This window comes from Pseudophryne corroboree, chromosome 2 (genome assembly GCF_028390025.1).
Source record: "Pseudophryne corroboree isolate aPseCor3 chromosome 2, aPseCor3.hap2, whole genome shotgun sequence".
NCBI lineage: Eukaryota > Metazoa > Chordata > Amphibia > Anura > Myobatrachidae > Pseudophryne > Pseudophryne corroboree.
Window position 1 is genome coordinate 554,237,272 of NC_086445.1, and position 10,865 is coordinate 554,248,136.

At 43.3% G+C, this 10,865-nt stretch overlaps 1 pseudogene; it reads left to right on the forward strand.

The window, feature by feature from the left end:
- The first annotated feature begins 286 nt into the window (after positions 1 to 286).
- LOC135052110 (5S ribosomal RNA) lies at positions 287 to 405 on the forward strand (annotated as a pseudogene).
- Positions 406 to 10,865: the final 10,460 nt, after the last annotated feature.

The window sequence follows — 10,865 nt, forward strand, 5'->3', positions numbered from 1 at the left end:
CTGACGCCCTAACGTACAAGGCCATAGAACATGTCACACTCGGTGAAAGAATTGGCAACCTCGCAAATCTGCTATCCAGAAGGGAAATGTTCTGGATATTCCAATTGAAGACGATGTATCCGGCTGGATTCAACGAAAGCTACGAAATCTCTCCCTTTCTTTAGATATTTATTCTCTCCCCCCTTTTTTTTCTTATAAATAAACACTGTGGTGCCTGGTTATGGCTTTTCATTTATAGAGTCTTTACTTCAGTTGTGATATCCTTTTAGGGAACCTGTGCTAAGTAGACTACAGCCATACCAAAATGGAACGCCCACTCTCGTCCGATCGTGGAAGCTAAGCATTTTATGGGCCTGACCAGTATCAAGGAGGGTGACCTCCGGAGAAGACCAGGTGCTGTAGAAACAGTGCATGCACATTGGAGTTCCCAAATCTGTAAAACAGCTGTAAATCACCTAATGTAATATTACTCATCACTTACGTATTTCTCCAAACACTTTAGTATTCTCCTCTTTACCTCTTCCCTTAATGGATATAATCTATTATACTATTTATAGAAAGAATACACCTGTAATGGATATAATCTATTGTACTATTCATAGAAATACCCAACTAAGAACTCACACCCTTTCTCATAAGTTATTAATAATAAGAGACACAGGAGATTTTGCACAGGCACTTTAACTATAATAATTTTCTTCTTTATTATTATTCTTCATGGAAATTTCTTTTCCTCTTTTATCAACTTGGGATATATATTTTAATTATATAATTTTTTTAAATATAATATACATGTTTTAAATACGTATTCACAAATATGCTCACGATTCCCCGGTAATTTATATATTTTTTTATTTCATTCTCTTCCTATGTCTTTCTGGGCAGAGACTGGCGTAACAATAGACTGTATACTTATATGCCGTTTAAACGAAGAATCTATATCCACCAATAACCGTCAAAACTCTAAAGAATAGTGATCTATCACTGGGGCTCATTCTTGGAAAGACTTTTTTAGAAACGTTATTTGCGGTCCAAATGCGTTCCAACATTGAATGGATCTCTGGACACTATCTGTTGAATGCGGTTCTACTGGCCGGAAGTGACGCGCGGCATGAAAGAAGAAAATTCATATTTGGAGTGCGTTCCACGGGATATATGGATTCCTGTTCCACCCATGAGATGAGGCATGCGGGAGGTGATGCGAACGCGACTTCCGGCAAATGTGACGCGGCTTCCGGTACCCGGTCTCTGACGCGGAAATGGGCGCACGCGCAGAGGAGCCCGCTCTACCACAGGAAGTGGGGCAGAAGTAACTTTTACCAGCACACTCCGCTAATAATAATCCTTTACACTCATCAAACCATTTGTTTTGAAATTTAGTAATAATAATTAGCTTTGTTATAGATACTTATATCACATATACTGAATTCATCTTAATATGTTATATATTACTAACATGTGCTCCCTAAGCATCACTTTGGGAGGAAGTGATGTCACACATAGTCTTCTAATTGATAGAGGTATAAATACAAGACCTGTCCCAATGCTACACTACCCTTGATGAAGTCCTGACGGACGAAACGCGTTGGACATTTCATGATCTTTCCCAGACTGACCTCCTTTATCTAAGATAAGCACTTTATACACATATATTGCAATTTGATGTGTACCTTGTACTTTTATTCTATTATTCTAATTTTCTCCATTTTTTATGAACTTTTATGCTCAAGTATTTCTTTTTAACAAAATCAGATTGTTTTTTGTAAAATAAATATGTATTTTTTATAAAGAAATCTTTTATGTTCCTTTACAATAGACACCATTGGCCGCTGATGCCTATATATATATATATATATATATATATATATATATAGTTTAGTAAAACAAGTAGTTACTCAGCTTAAAGTGATTCTAACTATATTGTTGCTTACTTGCCTGAGTCCAAGTTGTGACAGGCCTGTGAAACAGAAAAATATCCAGAATAATAAACTGTTCAATTTTCTATATATTCTGTGTTTTAGTCATGTACTGTACACTACTGCGAATAAGTGAGCAGGGCCTAATTTACTATGGATTGCTATTGAGGCTGAAATAGCAATTTTATAAAAACCTGCTACTGCTAAAAATCACATGTGAAGCGCCGCTAAGAAAGGGTAAAAGGTGCCCACCAATGCATTTGCAAATCTGCGTATGCATTTATCAGAATTGCAATGCATACGCAAAAAATGAGCACAATTGACAGTTGCGGCCGACCCATGCCCACTAAAAATAATGAGAATACAGTCACACCGGGCACCATGTTTTTAATTGCTGCGTTTGCAGATGACATCAGATACACACAACGAAAATGGCCATGACACGACTACGTTTTCCCAATCACTCCCCACAAACACCATGTTACCACCCACCAAAGGTCACTTCACGTTAATCAAATTGTGATCTCTTTACAATTAAAAAAAATAGAGATATACACTTGGCGCTTTCACCTACAATGTGAAAGCAGCTAGTCTCGGGACACTGATCCCAGTTATCCCAAGAGTTAAAAGAACCAAACAAGAATGAGACAGCGCTTTTCACATTGTATAAAAATTGACCTTTACTTTATGTTTTATATCAAATACATATATCAAATTAGCACCTATATACATACATATAGATATCACACTACGATACCGGCCAGTATCAATTTAATCTAAAATATACATCATATTAAAAACAACTCCACATCAGAATTAGTTAATCCAAAATTATCCAACTGAAATAGCAAATGACCTACAGCTCTATAATACTCTTAGTGAGGCTCTGAGATATGGATTCTCTAACTTTTTAATATACCACAGTCTGCGTAATTAGTAAGCAAGCCTCATTTTCAGTTTGGATATATACTAGTAGTTACAACTCCTTATGCATAGATATATTTATAATTTTACTTCTTTTACTGCAGATCAATACATACCTTCAATTTCATATAGAATTTGAAGGTATGCATTGATCTGCAGTAAAATAAGTAAAATTATAAGTATATCTATGCATAAGGAGTTGTAACTACTAGTATATATCCAAACTGAAAATGAGGCTTGGAGGAGGGAATATCAGAGAATTCTATGCTAATGAAAATGAGGCTTGGATCGCGGGCGCTACTGCGCATGCACGAATCCGGAACACCGGTATTTATGGTCAGAAGGAAGGAGGAGGAATAATTATACACTGAGGAAGCCGCCGAAGCTGGAGGGTAGGCGTAGAAACGCATTTGGAGACTCATTGTGGATAATACCACATTTTGTTTTGCTGCTGCTGCTACGGCTGACTGGGGCGCTCTGACCAAGTGCAGGCTGAGCTGAGGAGAAGCGGGATTACCTGTGGCCATTATTACGCTGTGCTTCCGCGGCTCCGGCTGTTTGAAGCAGGCACAAGGTTATGCTGCACTGAGGAGGAGAATCCATATACCGGAGAAGGAGTCACAGATTCCAGTTACCACTGTCACTTGCTGGAGAGGCTGCCATGCCCACAAGCACTCTGAGGAGAGGTATCTATTAGAGTACACAGCATTTGTACTCGTGGGGAATTGTGGACTCTCAGATTCTCAGTTCTTTGCCACATAGTATTGCTTTTGGCATAAACAGCTGACTGCACATTAACAACGTTATAAGCAATAAATGTATTCATTCAGCATACTAACATTAAGCTTGGTATATTTATGGACAGCATAAAGCAGAAGTTTACCATCTACCTGATTAAAATATTAACAGCTGATTTCAAACTAACATCTGCACCATCAACCACATTTATAGTGCATGAACAGACAGCTTGCTTTAATTGATGGACAAATCTTTCTACTTTAACACCTTTTCTGCTTGACTATCATCTGTATAAGGATCTTCTGATGGACTTACTTGCTTGCTAATTACGCCGACTGTGGTATATTAAAAAGTTAGAGAATCCATATCTCAGAGCCTCACTAAGAGTATTATAGAGCTGTAGGTCATTTGCTATTTCAGTTGGATCATTTTGGATTAACTAATTCTGATGTGGAGTTCTCTTTACAATAAGGCTGCATATGCAGAGTGGTCGCATTTTGACTGCATGCACAGTCTGCATGATAATCACCCAGTGCAGGTGTTCTCACATTAGCAAATGATAGTGAATCAGGCCCAGAGTGTATCTAGTGGTGAGTAAAGGCAATGGTAATGCGTAAACAAGAATCCTGTGTAAAGAGGAAAATGGGTAGAGGTCACAGTAACAGAAAAAAAACCTTAAGTATGCCTATGGGATTGTATACTTACCATTACTATGTTCCCAAGTTTAATTGGTAAGCATCAGCTTTAGACTTGCATGGTGGCACTAGCCTTCTTCATAGTTAAAGAGAAGAATTCATACTGTAGCTCTGCTTCCTCAGTGACACTCAGATGAGCAGGGGTTACATGTATCTGTAGTGCACACTCTTTGCAATCCCCTGTTTGGCTATACTGTATTTGCCAGTCCTTACTGGTAATCAGTACAGCGTGCCTTACAGATCTCTACTTGTTCTGCTAGTATCAATAAGCCAGTTCCATTTCTTATATTAGGAGAAACCATTTTAAACCTCCTAGTTTCCATTATACAGCCTCCCGCTATATACAGACCTCAGATCTTGCTCCAAGTACAGACAAATCACAGATCCTGACACAGCTTTAATATTTGTTTTATTTGCTTGACAGGTACTTGGTGGATGGTTTATTCTATTATTTCAGTCTTGGATGTTTTTCTGTTAATTTTGTTGATTGTTGCTTAATCAAGTTGCAGTATAAAATGACAAAAGTAGAGGACGTACTCACAGAGGGATATGCACTGTATTAAGGCCCTCATTCTGAGTTGATCGCTCGCTGCCGTTTTTTAGCAGCGCAGCGATCAAGTGAAAAAGCGGCTATTCTGCGCATGGTAAGTACTTTCACACAAAACCTTGTAGTTTTATCCAAGCTCGAGCAACGTTTTTCAGTCGTTTGAGTGTTCGTAGTATGATTGACAGGAAGTGGGTGTTTCTGGGCAGCAACTCTGCGTTTTCCGGGAGTGTGCTAAAAAAAGCAGGCGTGCCAGGCAAAAACGCAGGAGTGGCTGGCCGAACGCAGGGCGTGTTTGTGACGTCAAAGCAGGAACTAAGGCTGCAGTCATCGCAAGATAGGAGTAGGTCTGGAGCTACTCAGAAACGGCATGACATTTTTCCTGTGCAGTTCTGCTAATCTTTCGTTCGCACGTCTGCTAAACTAAGATACACTCCCAGAGGGCGGCGGCCTAGCGTTTACACTGCTGCTAAAAGCAAGCAGCTAGCGAGCGATCAACTCGGAATGAGGGCCTAAGCCTTTTAAAGATTGGAGAAGTAAACTACTGGAAAAGTTGGCCAAAGCAACTAATCATTCTACATATTATTTTATAGAATGCATTTGATAAATGCTAGGTAGATATTGATTGGTTGCTTTGTGCAACTTCGTCATTCATCTACTTCTCCACTCTATAGAAGGCTTGAGACATTTCCCCCAAAATCACATGTGTGACACTTTGGACTCATTAAACGTAATTATCTAATTTTTATATCATAATTGCTGGAAAATGTAATATATTCAGTATGTTTTTTCCATATGGACTGTAAGTGCAGTGAAAATCAGGATCTATCCTGTCTGGAACAGTGGAATTTATATTAGTCCATGGGCACTAGGACTGGGACCTCTGTGCTATAAATGAGACTGGAATGAGATGAGCTAAGTACTTTAATTAGGCTATTATGGGAGTAAACTCTAGGACTGAGGCAAACTGGAGACAGGACTAGAGTCAAATGGTTTGATTCCAGACAGGAACCAGATTAGGCAGAATCCAGACTGGGACTGGAACAGACAGAATCCAGACTGAGACTGGAATAGGTAGAATCCAAACTTAGACCGGTACAGGAAGAATCCGGGCTGGAACTTGAACAGGCTGAACCCGGGCTACCATCGGAATAGGCAGAATCTGGACTGGGATTGGAACAGACAGAATCTGGGCATGGACTGGAACAGGAAGAATCCAGACCGGTGGCTGTGGATGCTGGGTTATGATCAGAAATGATGAGACAGGCTAGGACCAATAACGTAATAGAGCCTCAGGATACTTGATGGCTGTAACGGAATATGTTGTGCTTGTACAGAAGTAGAAGGCTGTGGAAATGCACACGCAATAATAAATACTTGATGCAGCAGGCTACTAAAGATAACAGGAGAACTGGATGCAGCAGCACAGAATGGAGATAACAATGTCCTTTAGAATGAGCTTTCAATACAAGACTGGAACTTGAAGCAGATAGGAAATTTGCTTACAGAACAATCAGGTGTTAACTGCACTCTGGAATATAGGAACACTGCTAGAGAAGGGTGCATAGATCCGGAAGCAGGTAGCAAGTGCAACTAGTTAAACAAGGATGAGATGAACTCGAGTGATTAGCTGAGGCTTACAGGTGGATGTGCAGTCAGGAGGAAATCACAGCAGAACAAATGACAGGCATATAGACAAGGCAGAGATGTGAACACGATAAAGAGCAGGGGGGCAGAGTTTTGCGGAATGACCGCGACATTCTGCATAACTCCGCCCCCCTGAGCGGAGTACTATGGAAGAGGGAGGCGGGGGAGCAGCAGGATATCAGTGCTGGCAGGCTGGTGGCTGCCAGCTAATCGACAACAAATATTACCTTTGGCAATGAGTGTGGATACCAGAGCATGAAACCCATGGCAACGAGTATGACACCCAGTGCATGAAACCACTGCCAACGAGAATGCCACCCAGCGCATTAAAACCTCTGGCAATGAGCAGGTAATTTAAAAGTAATTAGAAGCTTTACTGTAAGACATAATGTATCACAGGCATTGTGGTGTATGACATAATATGGTGCAGGGGGCATAATATGGTGCAAGGGGAATTACTATGTGGGGCTTAATATGGTGGAATGTTTTTTTGTCCTGCGGTGGCTAAGGTCTGTTGTAGCAGAGTCAGGGGCGGATCCAGAAGAAAATGATAGGGGGGGCACCATGAAAGGGGCAAGTACATTTGCGTGCGGCTTCGGTGCATGTGAGGTGGCGCTTCTTATACAATGCCCACAGTTGTAGCGCTCATTATGCAATGTCCACTGTACTGGTAGTGCCCCTTATATAGACCCCATAGTAGTGGTGCCCCTTTTGCAATGCCCGTATTGCCCCCAGTAGTAATGTTGCCTGTAGTAATGCCCCCAGTGGTAATTCCCCTGCAGTTATGACCCAGTAGTTTACCCCCCCCCCTTTAGTTTAGCCTCCTAGTGGTAATGCCCCCTGTAGTTTGCCCCATTGTAGTTTAGCCCCTGTAGTTATGCCCCCTTGTAGCTTAGCTTTCAGTAGTAATGCCCCCAGTAGTTTGGCCCCTGTAGTTAAGCCCCCAGTAGTTTGGCCTCCCTGTAGTTTAGCCCGCAAGTAGTAATGCCCCTGTAGTTAAGCCGCCAGTAGTAATGCCCCTGTAGTTACGCCGCCAGTAGTTAGCACCTTTGTAGTTGGCCCCCAGTAATAGTCCCCCAGTAGTTTTCCCCCAGTAGATGCCACCCAGTAATAATGTCCCCCAGCAGTTTGCACCCAGTAGATGCCCCCCAGTAATAATGTCCCCCAGTAGTTTGCCCCCAGTAGATGTCCCCCAGTAATAATGTCCCCCAGCAGTTTGCCCCCAGTAGATGTCCCCCAGTAATAATGTCCCCCAGCAGTTTGCCCCCAGTAGATGCCCCCCAGTAATTATGTCCTCCAGTAGTTTGCCCCCAGTAGTAATGCCCCCTAGGAGTTTGCCCCCAATAGATGACCCCCCAGTAGTAATGCCCCCAGTAGATGCCCCACAGTAATAATGCCCCAGTAGAGGTCCCCCAGTAAAAATGTCCCCCAGTAGCTGCCCCCAATAGATGAACCCCCAGTAGTAATGCCCCCAGTAGATGCCCCACAGTAATAATGCCCCAGTAGAGGTCCCCCAGTAAAAATGTCCCCCAGTAGCTGCCCCCAATAGATGAACCCCCAGTAGTAATGCCCCCAGTAGATGCCCCCCAGTAATAATGCCCCCAGTAGCTGCCCCCAATAGATGACCCCCAGTAATAATGCCCCCTATGAGTTTGCCCCAATAGATGACCCCCCAGTAGTAATACCCCCAGTAGATGGCCCCCAGTAAAAATGTCCCCCAGTAGCTGCCCCCAATAGATGACCCCTCAGTAGTGATGCCCCCAGTAGATGCCCCCCAGTTATAATGCCCCCAGTAGTTTGCTCTCCCGTTCTGGGAGCCAAATTGTCTAGAAACAGCCCTGTATATATGAAATATAAGCTTCTAAAATAACATCAGGAAACTTCACAAAGAGTACTCCCAGCTGTATTTCTGGGTGTCCTTGCCAAAAGAACACAGAAAAGCACACTCAACAAGTGCAGTAGCTTTCAAGTCCAGGGATCACTTGGAGAAAGATGGAAAATCAGAGTCATAGTAGTAACTGGAACTCTTCCTCATAACATTAATACCAACTGCCTTTCTCAAACTGGGGCAGTGTATCTTAATACATCATTTCATACCCAAATAGTACAATATTATCTAAATGCAAATACTGTATACAAACTGAAGGACCTTCCAGTTACGTCAATAAAATAGATATTGGAATAAACTGCATTTATCTTTATAGTAATTTTATTAACACGAGTATGGCTTTGTTTTATACATATTAGAGACTTCTATGAAAAAAAGGAGATTTATGGTAAGAACTTACCCTTGTTAAATCTCTTTCTGCGAGGTACACTGGATTCCACAGGGAATAACGGGGATCATTCTGAGTTGATCACTAGCTTCCGTTGTTCGCAGCGCAGCGATTAGGCTAAAAATTGGCATTTCTGCACATGCGTATGGCCTGCAATGCGCACGGCCCGCAATGCGCACACGCGTCGTTCGGGTACAAAGTCCGTTGTGGTTGTGCACAGGTTCTAGCGAAGTTTTCAGTCGCACTGACTGCCGCAAGAAGATTGACAGTAAGGGGGCACTTCTGGGTGTCAACTGACCGTTTTCAGGGAGTGTTTGCAAAAACGCAGGCGTGTCTGAAAAACCGCAGGCGTGTCTGGGCGTTCGCTGGGGGGTGTATGACGTCAAATCCAGACACGAATAGGCTGAAGTGATTGCAAGCACTGAGTAGGTTCAGAGGTACTCAGAATCTGCACAAACTGTTTTTGCAGAGCTCGGCTACACATGCGTTCGCACTTCTGCTAAGCTAAAATACACTCCCCAGTGGGCGGCGGCATAGCGTTTGCACGGCTGCTAAAACTAGCTAGCGAGCGATCAACTTGGAATGACCCCCAACATCAGGGGTGTAGAGTAGGATCTTGATCCGAGACACCAACAGGCTAAACGCTTTGACTGTTCCCAGGATGCATAGTGCCGCCTCCTCTATATCCCCGCCTCCAGGCACTGGAGCTCAGTTTTTTTAACCAGTCCAATGCAGTAGCAGGTAAAAGAGATGACAACAGTTAGTAGCCACAGACATCACATTCTCACGACAGGAGAAGGTATCAGTGGCTAATGCCATACCAACCCAAAGAAGCTAAGTGCATCAGGGCGGTCACCCTGTGGAATCCAGTGTACCTCGCAGAAAGAGATTTAACAAGGGTAAGTTCTTACCATAAATCTCCTTTTCTGCAGTGGGGTACACTGGTATTCCAGAGGGAATAACATTGGGGATGTCCTAAAGCAGTTCCTCATGGGAGGGGACACATTGTAGCGGGCACAAGAACCTGGCGTCTAAAGGAAGCATCCTTGGAGTCGGAAGCATCCTTGGAGTCGGAAGCATCGAAGGCATAGAACCTTATGAGCGTGTTCACTGAGGACCGCGTAGCTGCCTTGCACAATTGTTCAAGGGTCGCACCACGGCGGGCTGCCCAAGAAGGTCCAACAGACCAAGTAGAGTGGGCTTTGATGGTAGCAGGAGCTGGAAGACCAGCCTGTACATAAGCATGTGCATTCACCGTTTTAATCCATCTGGCCAGGGTCTGCTTATTTGCAGGTCAGCCACGTTTGTGAAAACCAAAAAGTACAAAGAGAGAATCAGACTTCCTAAGGGTGGCTGTCATCTTCACATCGATACGGAGAGCCCGTACCACATCCAAAGACCACTCTTTGGAGGACAAATCAGGAAAGATAAGGGCCAGAACCACAATCTCTTGGTTAAGGTAGAAAGAAGACACCACCTTAGGTAGATAACCAGGGCGCGTTCTAAGATCTGCCCGGTCATGGTGAAAAATCAGAAAGGGAGACCTACAGGATAAGGCACCCAAGTCTGAAACCCATCTAGCAGAGGCAATAGCCAGTAAAAACAAGACCTTAAGCGTAAGCCATTTGAGGTCCACAGACTCAAGAGGTTCAAACGGAGACTCTTGTAGGGCATTCAGAACAACCGACAAAACCCAAGGAGCCAAAGGAGGAACATAGGGAGGTTGAATCTGAAGAACACCTTGAGTGAATGTGTGAACATCAGGAAGAGTCGCAAGTTTTCTCTGAAACCAAACCGACAAGGCAGAAATATGAACCTTGAGGGAGGCCAGACGAAGGCCTAAGTCCAGGCCCTGTTGCAGTACTGAACTTGAAAGCATCACAATTCTTAGCGGCACACCAGGTAAAGTAAGAATTCCAGACTCTATGATAAATCCGGGCAGAAGCCAGCTTACGGGCCTTCAACATATTTTGAATGACGGCCTCAGAAATACCTTTGGCTCTCAGGACTGAAGCTTCAAGAGCCATGCCATCAAAGCCAGCCGGGCCAAATTCTGGTAGACACAGGGGCCCTGAACAAGGAGTTCTGGTCATTGCGATAGCAGAAGAGGACGCTCTAACAAGAG